At 41.8% G+C, this 22,858-nt stretch overlaps 1 long non-coding RNA gene across 1 annotated transcript; it reads left to right on the top strand.

Annotated features, from left to right (window-relative positions):
* Positions 1–2,707: 2,707 nt before the first annotated feature.
* On the top strand, positions 2,708–22,488 carry LOC123370071. The gene is made up of 3 exons (XR_006579265.1): positions 2,708–2,850; positions 12,166–12,319; positions 22,362–22,488. It is a non-coding gene; the product is annotated as an uncharacterized LOC123370071 (long non-coding RNA).
* Positions 22,489–22,858: the final 370 nt, after the last annotated feature.

Below are 22,858 nucleotides of genomic sequence, written 5' to 3' on the forward strand. Positions count from 1 at the left end.
AAAAACAATTCCTAATGCCTCACGTTCGATTTGGGCGTAGTTAGTTTCTGCTTTGCTTAGAGTGCGTGAAGCAAAAGCAATAGGTCTCTCTTCTCCTGAAGGCATAATATGTGACACGACTGCTCCCACTCCATAAGGGGAAGCGTCGCAGGCCAATTGCAGTGGTAAGGATGGATCAAAGTGTGTTAGAACTTCAGAATTTAGCAATGCATCCTTAGCTTTGTTAAATGCAACATCACAGGCTTCAGTCCACTTCCAGGCCTTTTTCTGCCCAAGGAGCTCATGAAGTGGTTTTAGCAGTGTGGCTAACTGTGAGATGAACTTTCCATAATAGTTCAGGAGTCCTAGAAACGAGCGCAGCTGGCTTACATTTCGAGGTGGGGGAGCCTCCACAATAGCTTTAACTTTTGCAGGGGCCTTATGAAGACCTGCAGAATCAATGATGTGTCCCAAATATTCAACAGAGGGCTTGAAGAATTCACACTTGTCTTTGCGAACTCGTAGGCCATACTCTTCCAGTCTTTGTAGGGTAGCCTCTAAATTCTTTAAGTGATCCTCTTCATTTCTTCCAGTGACCAGGATATCATCCAGATAGCACTGAACTCCTGACAAGCCACACAAGATCTGGTCCATAGCCCTCTGGAACAGGGCGGGAGCAGATGTTATTCCGAAGGGTAGGCGACAGTATCGATAAAGCCCCTTATGAGTCGCAATAGTCAACAGCTCTTGGGACTTTTCATCGACGTGCATCTGTAAATATGCTTGACTCAGATCAATCTTACTGAACTTTTGTCCCCCAGCCAGGCCTGCGAAGAGGTCATCGATGCGGGGAAGCGGGTATTGCTCTGCACACAACACTGGGTTGACAGTGACTTTAAAATCACCGCAAATCCGGAGAGAGCCATCTTTCTTCACGATTGGAACGATAGGAGTGGCCCATGAGCTATGGGTAACTGGTATTAGGACTCCATTGGTGACCAGGCGCTCCAGGTCTGCTTCAACTTTTGGCCTGATGGCATATGGCACAGTTCGGGCTTTCAGATATTTTGGTGGACTGTCAGGTTTAATGTTCAATGTCACAGTGATTCCCTTCATACTTCCCAAATCATCTCCAAAAACAGCAGCATGTTTCCTTAGTATAGGGGTTAGACTGGTTTCTTCTTTAGTCATCCGGTGCACTTCTGCCCAGTTCAGTTGAATCTTCCCAAGCCAAGACCTACCCATTAGGGCTGGGTAGTTACCTCTCACCACAAACAGTGGCAATTTAGCAGCCTGTCCATTGAGCTCCACCTTAACATCAATAGTGCCCAACATGGGCACAGCTTCTCCCGTATACGTCTTCAGAACAGTTTTTGTTGCCTTAAGCGGAAGATGCTGTAGCTTTTCTTTATACACAGTCTCTGAGACCAGCGAGACGGCTGCACCGGTGTCCAGTTCCATGCGTATAGGTTTGCCATCCAATAACGGGGTTACCCAGTATTCATGTGAGCCCATTGCCAAAGACAAAACATGCAGTAGCACTTCCTCTTGCGATGAGGTGTCAACTTGATCATCCTGGGTCTGCTCTAGGGTATGCAGGGTTCCTCTTTTTGTCGGCCAGACCACAGGCCTCTTTTTCTTTTGTTTACAGGCACACTCAATGTGTCCCTTTTTGCCACAGTGTCGACACACCAGGTCCTTACACCAGCATTCTGATGCCTGGTGACCCGGTTTACCACAGCGGTAACATTCTTGACTCTGCACAGTTTTGTGGGTTGGTTCTTGTGACACTTTTTGCACCCTAGGGGATGCACCAATGTATTGCGCCTCCCTTGTAGCCAGTTCCATGGAGACAGCAATATCAACAGCCTTCTGTAATGTAAGCTGAGCCTCTGTCAGTAGGCACTTCCGTATAGCTTCACTGTAGAGGCCACACACTAACCTGTCACGCAGGGCATCATTTAACATTTCTTTAAATTCACAGTGTTCTGCTAGCTTTTTTAAAATGGCTACAAATTGTACAACTGTTTCATCTTCCTTTTGGTCTCTTTTGTGGAACCTATATCTTTCAGCAATTACCAGTGGTTTAGGGGAAAAATGGGACCCCAGGATTTCCACTATGTCATTGTAAGATTTAGTTGCTGGCTTAACAGGGTGTAGTAAGCTGTGTAGCAGGGAGTAGGTTTTAGCCCCTACAACACTTAAGAATATTGGCACCTTCTTCGCTTCTGTAATGTCATTTGCAATAAAAAAAAGCTCAAAACGCTCAGTATACACATGCCACTGCTCTATATTCTCATCAAAAGGTTCCAGTGGCCTGGTCAGAGTAGCCATGATTTTAGTTTCACTTTCACAGTCAGTGCAAACAAGCAGCTTTTTTGTTTGTTTGTTCTTTACCTTGACTTCTACTGCCTTCTGTTACTGGAGCAGCACAGGAATCTCACCCTCGTTGCCACTTGTTATATCCTTGGGGGGAGCCGGTTTAGTTAGAAATCAGTTGAGGCCAGAGAGCTGACAGCTAACAAAACCACCATTTTATTTACAGAGACAGAGAGCTCACTCAGCCGGCTGAAGCTGGCTGAGCTAACCCATAATAATCTAACTCAGTTGCCATAGCAACAAAAACCATGACAACCAAATACACAACACAAAGCCTGACCAGTTTGGTAATAACTGAACATTCCCACCACCCTGGTTTTTTGTTCTTATAAAACCTCAACAATGAAGCCTCAGGCATTTTTTGCCTTTAATTTCTTTTTTTTTTTAAATGCTAAGGAATTACTATCTTGCATCCCTATCGCACCTTCTATTCAAGGATTGCAAAATGCTGTGCAACTATGAATGAATTAAGCCTCACATTGTCCCTGGGAGGTAGGTATTACTACCCCCATTATACAGGCAGGGAAACTAAAGCAAAGAGAAGGTAAAGTGATTTTCCCATAGTCACAAAGAGTGGTTGTAGCAGAGTTGGGAAAAAAACCTTAGATTTCTTGCCTCTTAGTCCTCTGCTTTAGTAACAAGGCCATCCTGACTCAGGAATTGGGCTCTCTGGGATTGTGTACGTTCTGGAACTGCACTTTTCCACAGAGAGAGTAAAAAAAACCCACAACCCTTAAAATAGGCAGTATCAAGCTCCAGCAGAAAAGCCGCGAGTTCAGCGGGACTCCTTCCATAGCTGTTCGCCATTCTCACCCAGACACTTAAGGTGGTATTAGAAGGGCCCAGTAGCTCTTACAACCTTTCTGCTGGTTTCTAGCACTGAGCATTTCAAATGGTGCTTGCTCTCGAATGCACAGTGCATTCTTAGGTGCACGCTTCCCAAATTCCCAAAGTTTGATGTGAATAAGCAAACTAAAGATAGACAAGAGGCAGTAAGTCACAGCTTGTGAGATATTACTAAAACAACACTGAGAACTCAAATAATCTGGAAAAAAAATTCAAAAACGAGAGAGTAAAAGTGGAGTAATGAGAAACGGGAATGTAAAATGAGGGCTTAGAAGACTAGGTTTTTCTCCCGTTTTTCTTACTCTGGATTCTAATGTATACAAGAAGCACAGATTGAATTGCTGGGACACCATTCTCATAGTAGACAATTTAAATGGATCAACTTTTCATTAACAAGTACCAAGGCAGCCTCATTTGAGCAAACGTTGTGTGGCCTGGACTTGATCGCCCAAGTCTGTGTGTTGGTCACCTACAATGTATATTCTTCAGATCACAGAATTTGTCTTCTTGTGCTTGTTGGTAAAGCTTTGTGAATACACATGATGTTATAAAATAATACATAATCATTTTCCAACCTTGTGATCATGTTGTCATTATTAACAGAGATTTGCTGCCTGCACACTAATCACTGACCACTTACTCCCTCTATGATGGAATATTAAGCTGGCAATGTCCAGTATCACCTCCATGATTGTTATCCAGCTGCTGTCCTTGCAAGAGGAAATGTTTGCAATCTGCCACTCAGGACAGCTCAGCAGAATACAGAATCACGCTGACAGTGTGCAGATCAGGATCCTGCAGCAGCTGCTTGCAGACATTTACAAAAGCATACACATTTTAAAACTGGTGCTCAGCAATTTTCATGTTGTGTCTAAACATCTGGGAAATTCATGTTGGAATCATAAATTCTATCCATCACCATTGAGATTGTTCCTGAAACTGAAATGGTCCTTTAATAGCTCATTTCTAGAAACGCCTAAAGGAAAATGGCAAATAAAACCAGCAAATCTACAGGCTGTGCTTTCTTCTGCGCTGAGAAAGCATGCACAGAACAGTTAGGGGAGGAAAAATAGAGGGGAGGAAGGAAACAGAAGAGACAGGAAAGGTAAATGGGAAGGAAGGAGAGAGAGAGGGAAAATTATACAGGGAGGAGAAGAATTACAGCTAGGGTGATGGAAGTGGCTGAGAAAGAAAAGAATAAAAGATAAAGAAAAGTTCCTTTTGGAAAAAATCGCATCCCATGAAGCAGCTATCCCTGTTGAAGAAAGTGGCAGTGGTGTAGATGAAGCTGCCCTGTGAATGGTTGCGTGCTCTTTTGACTTCCCAGAGCCTAACTCGTGAAATAGGCAGAGTGTGTCCCAAAAAACAGATAGCATGAAAGAATCATTAGAACTTGTTGTGTCCTCAAGGGCATATTTGATGGAGAATTTTATCCAACCTTTATGTCCCAAGAAGAACTGTTCAAAAATTTTCTGACAGAACATTTTTGTCAGAAAATATTGATTTATCAAAAGGTTAAATGTTCTGTGGGAATGAGTAAATCCTGACAAAATTTTGTTTTGAAAAAAAAATAAAAATGAAGTATTTTGATAAGGTTGAAATATTCCATCTAGCCTTTCACACCAATGCAGGCATCCCCATTGCCTCCCTGTGTGATTCCATTTTCTCTTGAAAACCTCTATGAGGAGGTTTCAGCAGAGCTCAGGAACATTTGCTTTACCTGATTTTTTTTTCCATCTCCTTCTTTTGAAGCATCAGATAGGATGCTAGTCAGAATGGGCCAGTGTGCTGCAGTTACTAATAATTCTCTTCTCAGGTGGGTCTTACACACATGCTCAAGATATAACTGATTGCCACATCCAGGGTATGGAAGGAATTTTCCCTCAGGTCAGATTGGCAGGGACCTTAGGTATTTTTGTTTCTTTTCCTCTGCAGCATGTGGTATGGTGGACTTGTTGGGATTATCTGGATATCTCTCACTAAATTAATCCCCAACAATTGAAGGGGGCTTGGGCATTGGTATCACTCGGCCCCTTCTATTCCCTGTCTGTGGCATGTAATAGTTTAGTCTTCTGTCGACTGTAATATGTTGGTTTAATTGTGGTTGTTGGTTTGGTAGTGGGTGGCTGGGTGGTATTTAGCAGCCTCTGAAATACTGGAGGTTGCACTAAATGATCTCGTGGTCCCCTCTGGCCTTAAACTCTATGAGGCTTTGCCTGCCTCCTTTGATAGATTGTTTCAATGTGTGGAATTCATTCATTCAAGTCATTTTCACTAATACCATAAGAAATCTTGACAGGGAGCAATGGTCTGATCATCTCTGACAAAAAGAGGTGTGTAGAAGAGCTGTCTGAAATGTTCCGGAAGCACTTTATAAACACTTATTAGTGAAACCTCACAAATCCACTGTGAGGCAAATAGGGTCACAGAGAGATTGAGTTACTTACATAAAGTTATGCAGTGAGTCATTTGTAGAGGGGGAATAGAACTGCAGGCACCCCAGCTCCTAGTCCCTAACTCTCACCATTAGACAATATTTCTTGTCTCTCCACCTTGGCATAATTTGAGTATCCTGCAAGTTCCAAAATTAAATGAGAAGCTGAATTGTTATTCCATTAACAAAAAGCAGAGAGGAGGGCTGAACCTCCTTAAGTCAGTTCTGGTTGCTCTCTGGTGTATGTATATAGCTTACTGGATGGACTGTAATAGGCAGAGCAGGTATTTCAATACATATGATTGATATCCAATTTTAAACAACATAGTCTTTCTTGAATCTCTGACAAAGCCCATGCATCATGATGAGTTGCTTCTTGTCATACAGTCTGACCAAAGCCAATCCAGTGCATTGCTCCATATCAGAAATGTAAGCCATACAGAGTCCTTTTCAGAGTGTGGAAGTAGAGGAGAATTTTTCTTCTCCTTGTGGGGACTTTCAGTGCAGTTTGAAATTTGTATTGTTGTGATATCATGAGACATGATCCCCTGACACAGCTGAGATTGCATGGGCAAAAACTGAAAGACAAACACTGCTTTGATTCACAGATGAGGAAATAGCTCTAATTTATGTTCCTTACTTGGTGGAAGTACATAACTAAAATTAAACAATTCAGGATGACTACATAACAAATATTTTTACACTGTTGTCTACTGCTGTCCTACCACATGATATAACGTAATAATAATACTTTATGCTGATTTCAGTTTTCATCTACAGATCTGAAAGCACTTTACAGGTGTGAGCATCTGTTTATATATGAAAACTAACACACATTGTGTCACACTGGGTGGAATCAGTCATGTTTATATGAGGCAGAGGTGACTGTGTTGTTCAGCACACAGCACACCAGGAATATCCTGCTAATGTTTTTGGGTGTGTAGCGTATTTTGTATCACCAGTTTGGCAAAGACTCTGGAATCTGATTTTGAGAGGTCCACATGCCTCCTCAGTTACTTAAAGTGCCACCAATATGCAGGTCACACAGCTCTACTTATCCTTCATCAATATGAACATACTACTAGCAGCAGGATGGTCCAGTGTTTGGATGAGATTACTACATGGAAGAAGAACAGCTGGTTAAGCAGAACCTGATCAAGAAGGAGATGATGATGCTGAGCAGAAGAAAACGACTTTGCATTGTAGTTGCAAACTCTTCAATCTCCTTTGATTGAAAGCATACACCCACAACTGGTCAAATTCAGCCCATAGTTTAGGAGTACTCCTGGATTCCTTGCTAATGCTAAACTCTTGGATGGCATCATCTGCTAGTAATGTTTTCTACCATCTTCAGTTGGCTAGAATACTCTCCTATGTTGGTGTGATTATCTGTCCTTAATTGTACATTACTGTCATCTCCCATCTAGAGTACAACAATGTAATATACATGGCTATGAAACCTTTAGCCCTTAGCAAATTCCACCAACTACAGAATGCTACAGCACATTTCCTCATAGTTACATAGATTGCCCCTTTGTCTTGTGCAAAAATCTGGAGTTTAGTAGCGCCTCTCTCTGTGGCATTGATGGCATACAAGATAATTTTAGTGTCAGCCTCCTCATTGGAACTATAAAGAAACTCCACAGAAAGTGTGAGCAGCTGCTTCATTTTGCCATGCAACAATGAAATTCTTCAAGCAATTCTTTGTTGGAGCATTTTTCCTGAAAAGCATTTGGTTATCTCATCCTTTGTGCAAGTATGAGACAGTAGCTTTTTCACTGTGTCACTGGAGATGTTCATGGAATCATTGATTTTGTATTGGATAGGTGCAATATTGTGGAGTCTCTTCTTTCTGGTAATATTTTTAATTAATTCGTCGGCATATATGTCAGACATGATGTGGACTTCATCTTAGGTGAAGTATTTTCTCTGTAGCCTTGTAATGAAGTGTTCAAGTCAAATCTCAGCCTGTGTTAACAGTTTCTGGTTTGTTGAGAGCTTGTACTTCAGCCATATCATCTATAATTGATACGCTGAAAAGCCTCTGCTGCATAAAGTTCTGATGATGTGGGTGCTGGCTAAGAAGAACATGCAAGGTATGCATTCATTTGCTTTTTGCCTGGCACATATGCATTGTTCCAATGCATTCAAACATCCACCGTGGTGCCATGGAGAACGCGTACTTTCTCCAAGTCTCACATAAATTAACATGATGCTTAGATATGGACATGACCAGGAGATGAGCTAACAATGATCTGCATGTAGTTAGTTCTGTAATAATCCTTGGCACCTTCACTCTGATTTTCTTCTTTGCATTTGAGCACAAATTTAGTCTATTCTTGATTAGAGCCCACATATTGACAGAGCTTTGGATAATTCTTTGGACTTCGAAGGCTTCATACAAGTCATGACCCAAAGTATCCATTTGACTGATATATTTAGCTATCTCATCACTGAAGACTGCTTTAGTCATGATATTAATGAGCTCTGGTCTGTCATACACAAATAGGTTGTCAGTGTGAGCAAGCTCATCTTGTAGCTTTAAAATTGCCCCTTCTTGGCATTTAACAGCACCCAAAGAGTCTAAATGGTGCTTGGTTACTTCTGGTGAAGTCATCCCAACCATGCTTAATGCTTTGTTCAAAATTCAATAAAATTCTGAGGTTGCCAGGAAAGAGCGTTGGGGTGCCGTGTTATGCCCACTAACCCCCAACGACTTTATTGCTCTGTTTTTGTGTTCTAGGGCTTTGTCCGAAACAAGTACACAGAAGGGAACTGGCGACCTTTTAACAACTCAATTTCCTTTTCAGAATTCTTCCCATATATCAGGGTCAGACTTTTCTGCACTGCTGATTTCAGTGAGGTACCAGACAATCATTGCAGAATAGTTAGTTAAATCTAAAGTAAAAAAGTATTTCACAAAGTCGTCCAGTGCTGTGAGGTGCAAATTCCAATTAGCCTCCCAGACAAATTGAATAAAGAGTAGCAAAAACTCAACCATCTTCATGAATCACCGTACCATCCCATGTGTTTGTCACCAATTCAACTTCATCAAATTTCTTGGTCCAGTTTGTGATATTGCAGCTCTCCATTGTGCTCAGTAGGTCATTAAGAACTACTAGTTGGTACTCTTCATCTCCCCATTGATGCCTAAAAATGCTCAAGACCAAAGTAAAACAAGGTTTTTATAATAAATAACTTGGGGATTGTACTAAATTATGTCATGTTATGATGTGCATACCATTTATGGATGGATTCCAGTAATTTGTGGTTGGATGCTGATGTCTTAATCAGTGCCCTTTACAACTCTTTTGGCATAATGAACAAAGCTGAGAATCAATATCACTGAACTGTTTCTTTTTTGCCAGTGATGGCAAATCAACTTGAAGCACTCCTTGCATTGATAGTAATGTATACCATTAAAAAATTAATCAGGTATCATGTTCTGAGAATTAACTGATACCACAGTACTGTCAATCAAGAGCCACAATTTAACTTTGTGAGGGCTGCATGCTTGACATGCCTGTGTTAAAGTATAAAGTATAGTTAAAGTTTTCAAAAAATATTTACTCAAGTATATAACTACATAATTGTTGTAGGTTTGTCATGTGTGGTACCATTGTGTTCATGGGAGAAAGAGCTTTCACATGACACCCAATTTAACCCATTTCCGACAAAACTGTATTTTCAAAATTTCCACCAACCAGAGGATCCAGAGGGGCAGCAAGTCCCCACCTGCCATGTGCAGAGGGTGACACAATTGAAATTAAGATTCTGTTGATTTTTACAAATCAGTGACACCTCCCTTATTTTTCTATCATTAACTTGCCAAAAAAATCACACATGCTCCCAGATGTTCAGTAGAAAAGCAGAGCCTAAAATTCAGCAATCCTAAATTTCAGTTCCCTGTGTCAAGCAGTAGAGTATGCTGCTTTCCTATCATGTGATAAATCTTGGAGCAGATTTATTGTGGTGGGGTGAATTATAGGTTACCATACTATGTTAAAGTCCTGAACAATTCTACTTTCAGAGAATCTTGTGCACCAAATTGCTGTCCTCATTGATAGATCCTGGTCTGATCACCAACCTATTACCTACCTAATATATTAATAACATGCCAATTACCTTGGCATTATAACAGGGAAGCCCAGATGTCAATAGCAACTATTTATATCTCCATATCACAGCAGCCCGATAAAACAGGGAAGCAATCCTGCAGAGACTAAATATCAATGTTAAGATATAACATAAGCATTTGAACTTTGACAACAGAACATCTATCTGGCCGACAATGTGAGGAAGCATGTTTTAGCTTTTCCACTCCTGAATCACGTGGTTTACCCTCAGGCACCTATTTTACTTTTCATAATAGAGGCTATCTGGACATTAAAAGACTATTTTCAAAGTTGTTCATTTTGGACTATAATAAAAAATGCCACAGTCCCATGGCCAGAAGTATCAAACTGTGGCCAATCTCTCAAAGGAAGCAGTAGAAATCCTGTCACTTGAGTTATTGAAAACTAGATTGACAAAACACTGGAGAGCACAGTGTAGGGAACAAATCATTCAGTAGCTCCTAAAGGTTGGATGGGGGCTGGGTCTTTTTCAGCCCTACTGAGTATGATTTTATGATTCAGATGGCTACTGTAACAGGATGCTCTCTGTGAGCAAACATGGAACAGATGTCAGAAGAAAACCCATTTCTTTTCGCATAATAGCAGATGCATAATCACAGCATACACTCAAAGAGGTGGGAGATTCACTATAGGTGCGCTCATACTTTCTGTTCAGGCTCCTCCTTCCCTTCCCTCGCTCCCCCCACCTTCTTTTTTTTCTTTGAGTCAAAGTATGAAGTCTTTGAATGCTGTAATCTCCTAGAGATAATAGTAAATTGTTACCTGAATAGGTTCCCATCACTTTAAGTTATGGACACCACTCTGTCTGGAGTTCCCAATAGTGGCAGTTTCTAATTATTGGGGAACCTTTTCCTCTACGGATGTGGATCATTATCTGATATTATACAATGGAAACGACTGATGAGAAGAATATGATTAATCAGGAAAAGGCTCGAGAAGTTAGGCTCTTGGTGACAGACTCATAATAAGAATATGCACTAAAGCAATTGTCTGATTAGTATTTTTCTGGACAGTTCTGCATACAAAGCAAAATGTTGGGGATGAACAGGAGTACAAAAGGATAGAAATTCTTCTTTTCACAACCTTACTAACATCATTCGATCTTAATAGAAACAAAACTCCAATCTCCTCCCTGCCTTCAACCAATGGAAACTCCAGATACTACACAACAGTGAACTTCCCTTTCTCTCCCTGCTGAACTACTGACAGCTCCGATTTGCTCGGTGCACTCTGCTGCTGTACCAATGGGATAGGTGTTTGTGGGAGAACACACACTCTCTCTTGCTTAAAGAAGTTGGGAGTGTTCCAGAGGCACTCTCCAGTCACCTTGTCTGACTGATGCTCAATGATAAATTCCAGCAAGAAGAGGTGGTTTATGGAGCTTTGAGAAGCATGGCAATAGTATATGATTACTGCACCTTTTGTCATCTGGAACATATGGTGCAGCAGAGCTCTAAAGCTTTGTTTGTCAGCAGTCAGTTGCAGCTAGAGCTAGGCTGGAGACTGAACCTAGGAACAGATTAGATGAAGCTTGCAAAAAAGATCCTCATTGTTCTAACTTGATTACTTTTATTTTAGTTATTCAGTTGTTATGGTTAATTAAGAAGGCATAGCCGTCTTACTGGACATCAGGAAACAAAACAGAGGGTCACAATGAAGTGGTGTTTCTAGAGACTTATCAAAGAGGGACATCCTGGAAGATCTCCAGAAGACAAACATTATTGGTGTTTCAGCTTCCAGAGACTCCTGCCATAAAGGAAGGAAATGTATCCATGTGCAGACAAACTAAAAGTCAGCAGTTATGAGTTCTACCAATTGCTCATGGGGCCTCCCACAAGTTTTTGAACTCCTCTGTGCCTCATTTTCAGTAAAACTAGGATACACGGTGCTGTAGCAGAAGTGGCAAAAACATGAAACCAGTAAAGCTATTGACATAAATATCTGAGAAGGGAACCTACAGAAATGGCCATTACAAATGCCTTCACTCAAGGGTCAATAGTTCTGTGCTTAAAAACAGTTGGTTTGAAAACTCTTTGAGTCAGATTCTTTATTGCCCTGTACAACTTATCCTTAAAATGTCATTAAACCAGAACAGTAGAATTTTAAAATGTCATTAAACCAGAACAGTAGAATTTTAGCCCCACTTTTCACTGGTATAAATGACTAACAAGGTAAAGAGCAATGGATAATCTGTCCCTTTATAAATATTAATTCATGAAGCCTCACAATGCTTCTTTGTGGTAGTTAAGTATTATCTGCCGCATTCTACAGATGGTGTAGCGGGCAGTGAGCAAGGTTAATCTACTATAATCATCTCATTTTTTGTTTGAATTACTTTGTTTGTCCCCAAAAACAGCTAAAGTGACACAATGTTGTTATCTCTTCACCTAGGGAAAATGAGGCCCCCGAGTTCTAGATTCCCTGCGGCAAAAAGCTGTCAATGTCACAGCACAGCATGATCAGCCAGGGAAGGTTTCCCTTGGGACAAGAAGCATGACAGCCAACAAGCTAAACCAGAAGCTCTGGAGGGGTTTGTTGATGAAAGGTTAGTTTAAAAATAAACATTGTTATGTTAATCATGACATTTCAATTGAATCCCCAGAATTAAAAAACATAAAAATGCAAGCCAGTAACTGAGTGAGAACTATTATAAATTGCTGATGAATCTTAAAAAGTTCAGAGGTTTGGTTAAGCACTAAAGTCTGGATACTTTGCTGAACCTTAGCTAGACTTTTGAGGTTTGCAAAATTGGGCTGAATGGATACCTCATAAGAACATGCCTGATCTCTGCGCCTTCCTATTTCCAGCCTGGCCAGAAATACCCCATGAACAAGCTCTCTCATGTTATTGGGTACTATGTCTCATCAAGATGGCAAATGAGAAGAGGAGAGACAAAAATTAAAAGTAATAGGACAAAATTAAATTACCTGAGCATTTTGAACATCTCCTCAACCCCTCACCCACCAAAAATTTTTTTTACCATTTTGGTGAAGATTTGGGCCAGTTTTTATTTTGTCTGAACTGGTTGACCCAGACCTACTGGCTAAAATTCAATCACCATTGAGCAGCACTAGCTGGAAAAGCAAAAGCAGAGTAGAGTGGTGGCATAGGCATTACCCGAGGCTTTGCTGAACCCAAAGCTCTTGGTGAATTTACTCTTTGCAAGGCGATGGCAGGAAATAGATCAATAGGGACATGCCGTCTGGCCAACTGTTGATGCAAGCAGGCAAACAAAAGTGCTTTCACTAAAGGCTTCCACTTTATTTAGTATCCAGCACTTACACACGTCTGTAATGGGTTAGTACAGAACCCCAGATGAAACTACCCAGATTAATATTTACCCAAGTTCTTGAGGAGGTCTTGAGTGGATTTCTATAGATGTCCAGTGGCCAGCTTTCCATCTGCAGGGGAACTTGAGAGGTGTTCAAGTGTCCACTGAGCTTAGATTTCTTCCTGTTTTTATACCTAATTTGTTAGTATTACATAGCTTGTTCATCAAAAAAACTGCTGAGCAGAAGCTAAGTAAGTGTGGAGTTCTACAGCCTGTAGTGCAGTGTTTTCCAGCCTGTCAGGCATGGAATTTTCCACCAGTTAACCAGTTGTATTTCACATACACATAGTTAACTATTGTCAGACTCTCCATCTTGCAAAACCACATTCTTCAGCTAAAAGCTCAAGTCAGGAGGGCACAGGGTCATGTTTACTCCTTGTGGTCACTCACTTGCACCCTTTCCTCCTGGTCTGTTAGTTATGCTAAGGCAGGGGTTCTCAAACTTTTGTACTGGTGACCTCTTTCACATAGCAAGCCTCTGAGTGCAACCCCCCTTATCAATTAAAAACACTTTTAAATATATTTAACGCTATTATAAATGCTGGAGGCAAAGTGGGGTTTGGGGTGGAGGCTGACAGCTCGCGACTCCCCATGTAATAGCCTCGCGACCCCCAGTTTGAGAACCTCTGTGCTAAGGCTTCAGAAATGGCCTTTCCAGCTGCTTTCAGCAATGAGTAGGGCCCTACCAAATTCACAGCCATGAAAAACACGCCATGGACCATGAAATCTGACTCTTGCAGAGGGGTCTGCAGAGCTGGGTGGCTGGAGAGCAGCAGCTGGGTATTGCCACCCATACTTCTGCGCTGCTGCTGGCATCAGCGCTGCCTTCAGAGCTGGGTTCTTAGCCAGCAGCTGCTACTCTCTGGCCACCCAGCTCTGAAGGCAGTGCAAAAGTAATGGCAGCAATACCACGACTCTCCTACTATAGCCTTGCCCACCCCATGACCCTCCTTTGGGTCAGGACCCCCATGGTTACACCACTGTGAAATTTAAGATTTAAAGATCTGAAATGTGAAATTCAAGATTTAAAAAACGCTCTGACTGTGAAATTTTCCAAAATGGACTGTGAATTTGGTTGGGCCCTGGCAATGAGCATAACAGTTGGTTTTCCAGCTGCAGGCAGTGGCCTAGGTTTGTTATTGGGCTCTGGGCTATCCAAAATTCCCCCCTCCTGCACAGGACCTAGGAGACCAGGATTTATTAGCTAAAGGTTTTGTGCAGCAGAGCTCATAGCCACAGAACTCTGTTAGAAGCACCATGGTGGTTGATTTCTTTACACCACTTTTCCAACCATCTCCACATCAGAGCAAACACCAGAATGTCCCTTGGCACAACTTAGAGTAGCCTCAAGTAATGGTGACTTGCAGTAGCCTTATGGAAACCTTTATATTAGCCGGGGATTGTTGGAGCTCAGCATCCATCCATGTCCCACCCATCCTGGGCTCACCCTTTGTACCTGAAGAATCCTCAGATGCTTTAACCTATGCTAGGGACAACTCTAGTGCCCCGCTGGCCACAAAATCTGGGAGATGCAAAGGTAGGATGATGACAATTTTTCTCCCCAACCCCAGTATTCCTATGCTGAGCTAGTCTTGGCCTGGAACAGAAAACTGGGTCCTCAGCATTTAGTGGATTTGTGCTGGCACGAAGAGCCTAATTCTGCTCCTTGTGAAATAACTGAGGGTCTTTCAACTGGTTTCAGATGGTATTGAATCAGTCACTGAGCTTCTAACTGAAAGTGTCTTTTGCAAGACATTGAGCTGTAGTCAGAGACTTGGTGGACTTTTGGTTCTACAGATTTGCTTGTTATTTGAACTAGTTACATTTGCCTGAATACACAGTAAACAAAAACAAAAAACCACAATAATAGAGTTCCTGCCTGAGATTATTTCTTTCGAAACCATAGACAAGTCTTCAGAGGGGCTGTGTAGTTGTTTCATGACAATGTTAAGAAGTTAAACATCCGTTGAAATATTAACATATTGTCGATAATAGTTAAAGACAGCTTTAGAGAAGGATGGAAAGTGGTGTACGATCCCAGACAGCTTTTACTTGTAAGATTCATAAAATGAGTCAATACACATTCATCTGAAAAGCAGTTTGTGGCACATTGAAGTCTTGCCTAGACAGAGTTCTTAACACAAACAGAAAAAACAGCAAGAAAGATTAAGTTTATGCAATGCAAGCTAATTCTCAAAGAAATATACACGTCCCCAACTTTTGTCCTGTGCCTCCATTGTTTGCTTTATTCAGGTGATTGAGCACTGGCTCTCCCAATATACCATATTCAATATTGACCTAAAGTAACCCCTACTATTTAACTCCTGGGCCTTCATGCATCTCAAGTCTAACAACATAAAAGTACAATAATTTCACTTTGTGAAGTATCTTCCAGCTTTCAGACAAAACAGCTGCAGAATTTAAAAATAAATTATAACCCAGGGAGAAAACTAAGAAAAGTTTGCTTTACTATGAAAAGTGACTCTAAAAATAGCCTGGTGGGGTTGCATTTTTACTGCATCTCAATGACTCTACATCAAATGTGCTCAGTTTACCAGTAAAAAAGTTGCTCTTTTCTAATTGACATCACTACCCCTACTAAAGGTGTCAAAGGACCCAACCAATAATCATCACCATAAAACTAGTTTGGACAAAGCTCTAGAATGTATATGCATATACATGAAAGAATCCTGAGCTTGTGAATGGGGAATTAATGAGATAGGACTTTAGAGTTTATCCTGGCTGCCTATGGCCTCAAAGCTAGCTCTGGATGCCAGAGAGTGCAAAGGCACTTTGCCCATTCTGCTTATGCTGCGAACCAGGAGTGGGGATGGCACACAATCACTATGCCAGCTCTATGACACCCAGGGATTACTCTGATGCCAGCACACTGCACAATAGTGGAAGTGGATAAGAAATTTTGGCCAAGGGTACCAGGGCTAACTCCCATAGTTGCAATAAGTGCGAGGGGATTTTTAGTGCCTATTCAGGGCAGACAGTGCATCCAATTTTAAAGTTTCATCTGAAAGATAAACTGGAAACTCATGGAGCTCTATTTATCTACTTCAGAAAAATGAAGGACTAAGTAATCTCTTCCAGGATTTGAATCAGTGGTACTACAAAATCTAGATATTTCAAGGCAGAGATTTCAAGCCAGAGACTGGGGCCATTAAGGGTTACTTAGCTATAGTGGTCACCAGTGAAGCAAACATTTACCTATAGTTACCACACAAAGACTTCTAATGTGGATCTTTCCACTGTGACCACTAATTATGAGTCATGGGGCTTTTGTGTGGCTTAATTAACTATTAACTATAAAGCACTGTGAAAATATGATGTGACCTTCCCCCTCCCCTTGGCCTGCCTTCCCATCCCCCTGCCTCACTACAAACTATCTCCACCCTTTTTTGTCACAGGGTGTTTCTTGTCTGTGCTCCTCCTCTAAGCCCTCCACTTGCCCAAGTGACCCATCTCATCCATCTGATTTCCCTGGCATCCATGCTCATCTCCTCCCTTACTCTTTTCCTTCACCTTACTTCCTTCAGACTCTTCCCCTCACAATAAAGAATAATAAAGTTAATGATTAATACCACCTTATTATATAGCGCTTTACATCCACAATACAAGCATCTCTGTCATCTTAAAAAAGATAACATCGCTTGCCTCTCCATCTGCCCCATCTCTCTTACATCTATAAACTCACTGAATGCACTGTTTACAATCACTGTCTGGAGTTTCTCTCCTCCATTCCATCGAGATCCTCTCCATTTCAGCATCTGTCTCTTGCACTCAACTGAAAATGCTCTCACCAAAGTCTCTAATTACCTTTTCTTGTCCAAAGCTCAAAACCAGCATTCTGTCTTCATCCTCCTTGACCGGTCAGCCACCTTTGACATCATCGACCATGCTCTTTTGTTTGGAAGCCAAGGGAGGACAAGATTTTGAGGCACCTGGTTATCCTCCTCTCTCTCTAATTTCTCCTTCAGCTTGTCCTTTGGAGGCTCCTCCTCATCTCTTCTTCACCTTTTTGTGGAGGTTCCATAGTGTTCTGTCCTTGGTCCCCTTATCTTCTCCTTTTATACATTGTCTCTGGGTAATCTCATCTGCAAACACAAATTCAACTACCATCTCTGTGAGGACGATTACAGATCTACCTCTCTACTCCAGACCTGTTTCATTCTGTCCAAATTACAATCTTATCCTGTCTCTTTGACATCTCCTTGTGGATGTGTAGCCATCAGCTCAAGCTCAACATGGCTAAAACAGAGCTCTTAATCTTTCCCCCAAACCTTTCCCCAGAAATGCCCCTTCTCCTGCAATCACTCTGGACAACACCACCAACCTGTCTGCCACTCACACCCATAACCTTGGTGTCATCTTCAACTCAGACCTCTCTCTAGGTCTTCACATTCATCTATATCTAAAGCTTGCAAATTCTTTCTGCATAACATCTCTAAAATACAGCCTTTCCTATCCATGCACACAGCCTAAGACCCTTGTCCAGGCTCTTATCTTCTCAATTATTGAAATATCCTTTTCTCGGGCCTTGACAAATGCAATCTTGCTCCACTTATATCTATTCAGAATGTTGTTGCAAAGATCATTTTCCTAGCTGTCATTTTGGCCACGTCACTTCTTTCTTTGCATCTCTCCCCTAGCTTCCCCTCCTCTAACACATCTAACATAAGCTACTTGTCTTCATTTTCAAATCCTTTCACAGCCTATCCCCACCCTACCTATTATCTCTCATTCACTAGTGAGATATTGACTCCCATCTTAAATAGGCCCGTGATGCCAGCCACCATCACCCACTTGTTAAATTTTCCAACAAGCACCTCTGTGCTTTCTCCCATGCTGCCACTCATGGTTGGAAGAAGCTCCCCATAAACATCTGCAAAACTAGCTCATTATCCTCCTCCAAACCCTCCTTTGCCATGATGTCTACAAAAACTTGACAACAGTTAGACTGGTTTCATATTGTCTCCTTGAACTCTCCTATCTGTCTGTATCCATCTGTTGTCTCTTGACTTATACTTAGATTGTAAACGCTTGAGGCAGGGGGTATCTTTTTATTCTGTGTTTTTACAGTACCTAGCACAATGGGGTAGTGGGTCAATCTCCCCACAAATTGGGTCCTGGTCCAGGACTAGGGTTCCTAGGTGCTACAGTAATACTACAATAAAATAATAAGGTCTGGGGTTGGAAGGTGCTGGATAAGTACAAGGGGTATTATTGAAAGGGAGATGAAGAAGGATGGAATTATTTGTTTTATATTTTACACCCAAACACTTCTGTCTGGTCTTGTTTTGAGTTTGAAAGTAAAAAGTTATGATTCATTCTTGCCAAGTAGTAAAGTTATATAAGATGTGGAAATTAGTTCGCGTGGTAAACAGTTTGACACACAATTCACATCTGTATATTATTTCTACCCATTTAAAATTACTTTTACTGCAAAAATGTTCAAGGAATGGAGCCTATTGGGAGCTAAATGTCAGGAGAAGGAAGCTCTTTGTAGGTTCTGTAGGTACCAGATAATTCAAAGTTTCCACCATAGTTCAAACATTCCACAGATGCAGCTGTCCGATAGGAAATTCAATGCAATCCTTGTGATCTCATGATGTTATAATATCAAAGTGTCATCACTCTAAAGCTATTAGTACTAGCTAGATGACACCATTGCCCCTGTGATGTCAGATAAATACATCAAAATGCCATCACTTTTCAATATATTGCCTAATGGGGTACAGGTCTCTAGTCACCTGGTCCCCAAGGCTGGTTTTGTCCAGCTAAATCCCAGTACCCCACTCTGAAAACATCCCGTTAGTGTCCACCTAAAGCATCTTTACTCGGGTGGTTGTTTTGGGGTTGGATTATACCAAGAGAGTGTTTGGCTAATGACAACAGTCTGAAGGTAGGAAGCAACGACATGTGCCCCAGTGATGCAGAGAAGATTCCACATATGAATCAGCTGTGGTTGTGAATCAACGTGCAACTTTTCTGACAATTGTTCATCTCCTGAGGGTAATATATTCCCCAGAAAACACACATCTCAGCACATTCACAGAGCTCTGTGCATGGTGAGGAATTGGGACTGTCAACTTCTCAAATTCTATAAATTCCTGCTAGTGGGTTGGGAAGTGCAAAATCTGATGGCTCTTACAGGACGCTAACTGGACAAAGCCCTGGGGACAATTATTAACTTGTATACAGGATTTCTCTCTTTCTTTAATGCAGACATTAAAAAGCACACACGGGCTGCAGATCCACTTTCATGTAAAAAAAAAAAAAAGAAACTGCCTTAGTGCAGAAGCAGGCAGATGGTAACCCTTGTATTAATATCTCACAGCATAGGCAAAATTCCTACTGGCACAGAGGAAGCCCCGAAATTGCAAAGAGCACACAGGATTTCATAAATAAGTACAGTTCAGTACATCCTCCCAATGCATTCTTCAGAGACACTAGCAAGGAATATTTCAAGCTGGCCTTAATTCTCTGGACTCAGTGAAAAAGTCTCTCTCTCTCTCTCTCCCTCTCAGTTTCTGTCTCTATCTTTTTCTCTCATTCAGAACCTTGGCAAATGGCTGGCAGCAGGTGCATTCTGAGACTCAAGCCCAACTGAACAGCTTTACGCTAGCATTTGGTCCAAGAATAAATTGCTAGGCCTGTGGATCTTGCAATGCAGCTTAATGGTTTTTGGAAAAGCCGAGATGGGAAACACAACAATCAATGCTGAGAATTAAAATTAAAATGCTAAACCAACTGTGCATATGACTGTCAGCACTGTAAAAATGGCAAACACATATAAAGAGACAGCACCACCTCCTTACAAATTAATTCTCTTTCCCATTATTGTCTGTTACTGAAACCAGCAAGCTCCCTAGACTGTACACATTTTTAATATTAAGTGGATTGTGGTAGGATCCAGTTAATCTCTTCCCATCATGCGTGGGGAGACAAATAATCTTGTCTACTATGTTCCCAATTCTTGAGTCCTGTATCACACTGACCCAATATTGCAACCCCCAAACATTCAAATATCATGAATCAAACCCCAAAAGGTCATGAGATTGGTTTCAAAATAATGAGACTGTAAAAAATAATAAATGTAGGTGGTTTTTAATTTGCCTTCTTGTGGTGGGACATTTAGGATTCATGTTTTCAGGCTTTTCTCTGCAGCCATGAGGGCTAAAAACATTTTTTTTTAAATGAAATCTGAGATTCTCAGGAAATAACTTGATTCCAGCAGTAGGGGCTCTAACAAAAATATCAAATATTGCAAGACTCACAATAAAATCACAAGAGTTGGCAATCACAAGGCTCCCACCCAACAGTGTTTTAGTAATAATCCCAACCTCACTCCTCCTCTAACACATTCTACCCACTTCCTTGCTCACTCTCCCTTCCATAGAGAAAGACTGCACATGGTTCTCCCCTATGTCCACCAGTAACATTCCCAAGATGTCCAGAAGAGGGACTGCTAAGTGATGCAGGGCCAATGGAGACCACCAAGCTCCTTTGACGTGAGAAGCAAGGCCTTTTGAAATAAAATCAACTCAGTACCTACAGCTGCAGCCATACCGAATGGAGCTGTGAATCCATCAGATCTCAAAATCTCACCCCACAGTGTCTTAGCAATAGTCCCAACCTCACTCCTCCTCTTGCAGCGGGGAGTGTTTAACACATTCTACCCACCTCCCTCCTCCCCAGCTTTCCCAGTCAGTTTGTTGTCCAGGGTTGGAGGAGTCCAAGGATTCTGGCAGGACAGTGGCCAGCTCCTAAGGGAAGTGCTGCCTGGGCTGCTCCATAGCTTTACCACCTGGCCCAGCAGAAGTGATTTAACTTATATTACTGAGTACAGAAGCCCACATTGGAGTCTCTCAAGTAGGCTGCTGCTACCAGTGGCTTCACCTTAAGCCTTCTCAGTGCCATCCACCACCCCAAAGCCACCTCAGCTCTGCTCCATCTGCTGCTTCAAAGCCATCCACTATCTTGAAGTTACCTCTGTGCTGAGTCTTTAGAGAGGAATCAGTGATATATAGACCCCTTAACAGGATCCTTATAATCAGAGAGGCACTTCCAGCAGAAGGTAGGAGCCCTTCCCCTTACCTTCCTTTATCCCTGTCCAGGCTCCCTTACCCAATTGTACACGACTGAAACCTTGGTCAGGGTGATTATTCCCCCCAGGCACATTTGGTGCAGTTCTCTTGTCCTTGCATTTCCCAACACAAATAGTAGTATTTTATTGCTCCCAAACTCAAAACTTTAAGTGTATTTTATGCAAACTGTCACATAACAGAAACACAAATGAGGCCTGCACCATCAGTCATTTCCTCTTGCTCACCAACAAGTGCTGACAGAGAATACCCTCCCCTATGGAGTCCCTGCCCACCTGGAGTTCTCAAGCAGTTCTGGGCTGCTTGTCCCCCTATTCATCAACAGGTCGGTAATGAGGTCCCTACTCTTCAGGCCTCAGAGTTTACACAGATGAGATTAAAATTGATGGTCACTAGAGATCCACTGGCATTTTGTCAAGACTAGAGGAATTAGCCCTAGTTTCCAGGTTAAATTCCAATTTAGGTAATTATATTCTATATTTTTAATTGAATTTAGGTTTCTTCTTTACTTCCTGTCTAAACTTATGTAGCATTGATATGAGCTGTTATCCAGCTGTCCTGTTCCATCCCAAGGTAGCTGTATTTTAGACGTGGGTGAAGTGAGATGTGTGTGTGTGTGTAGTTGTAAAGTACCTTGGGGTTTCTCTGGATGAAAGTTGCTATAGAAATGTAATAATCCAATCCAAAGCAGAAGAATTGTCCTGTGGGTGTCTACTGGAATGTTCTCCAGACAGCAGCAGTGATAACCCCAGCAAGAACATACTTACCGGCAAAGCAGAGCTTTTTGGAAGGATCTTGTGCTGTGCAGACTCTAACTAATTGCATGTTGATGAAGTTCAGAAGTAGCGTATGAGTAAGAGGCAGAGGGGGCTGGAGGAATTCTTCCATTGCACCTCCTGATATGTTAGCAATTAGAAATAGCAATCTTTACCTTGTTGCAGTCCCCAAAGCACCAGGACCAGATGCTCTGAACACATGTAGCTCTGTGACCCCATGCCAAGGAAAGAATAGAACTATCATTTGCTGAATATGGTTAGGGTGCCTGCTGATAGGATGCGCTGCTGCATAACAAGTGGCTGTACCACCTTCCTCAAAGCTCTAAATAATTTCTTAATTAAAAACACTCTTACTTTTTCATGCAGATTGTCCCACTTGTATGTGATTGTGCAAAGCTGTGAATGCTAAGAGCTGGTAAGAGGGAAACAGAGCCAAGCAGCAGGAACTGGACTGACTTGAAGAGAAAAAAATCCAGTCTAGCCATGAGTGGTAAGAAAAATGGAGGTTACTTGCCTATAACTAGAGGTTCTTTGAGATGTGTGGTACGTATCTGTATTCGCATGTGCACTATATGCCTGAGTTTGGAGATTTCTAGCAAGTTGTGTCTGTTGATCCACACATACACAGTTGTGCTCCTTGTGCTCCAAACCAAGGGAATAAAGGGCAGCGTGGACCAACGCTTTCCTGTGTCTTACTATGAATCAGATAAGATCCAAAGCAGAGGGGAAGGAGGGTGGGTAGTGGAGTATGGATAGGGACCACACAGCTCAAAGAACCTCCAGTTACAGGTAAGTAACCTCCATTTCATCTTTGGAATATGCACAAAGATCAGCACTCACACATGGGTGATTAACAAGCAGTA

This window comes from Mauremys mutica, chromosome 4 (genome assembly GCF_020497125.1).
Source record: "Mauremys mutica isolate MM-2020 ecotype Southern chromosome 4, ASM2049712v1, whole genome shotgun sequence".
Taxonomy (NCBI): Eukaryota; Metazoa; Chordata; order Testudines; family Geoemydidae; genus Mauremys; species Mauremys mutica.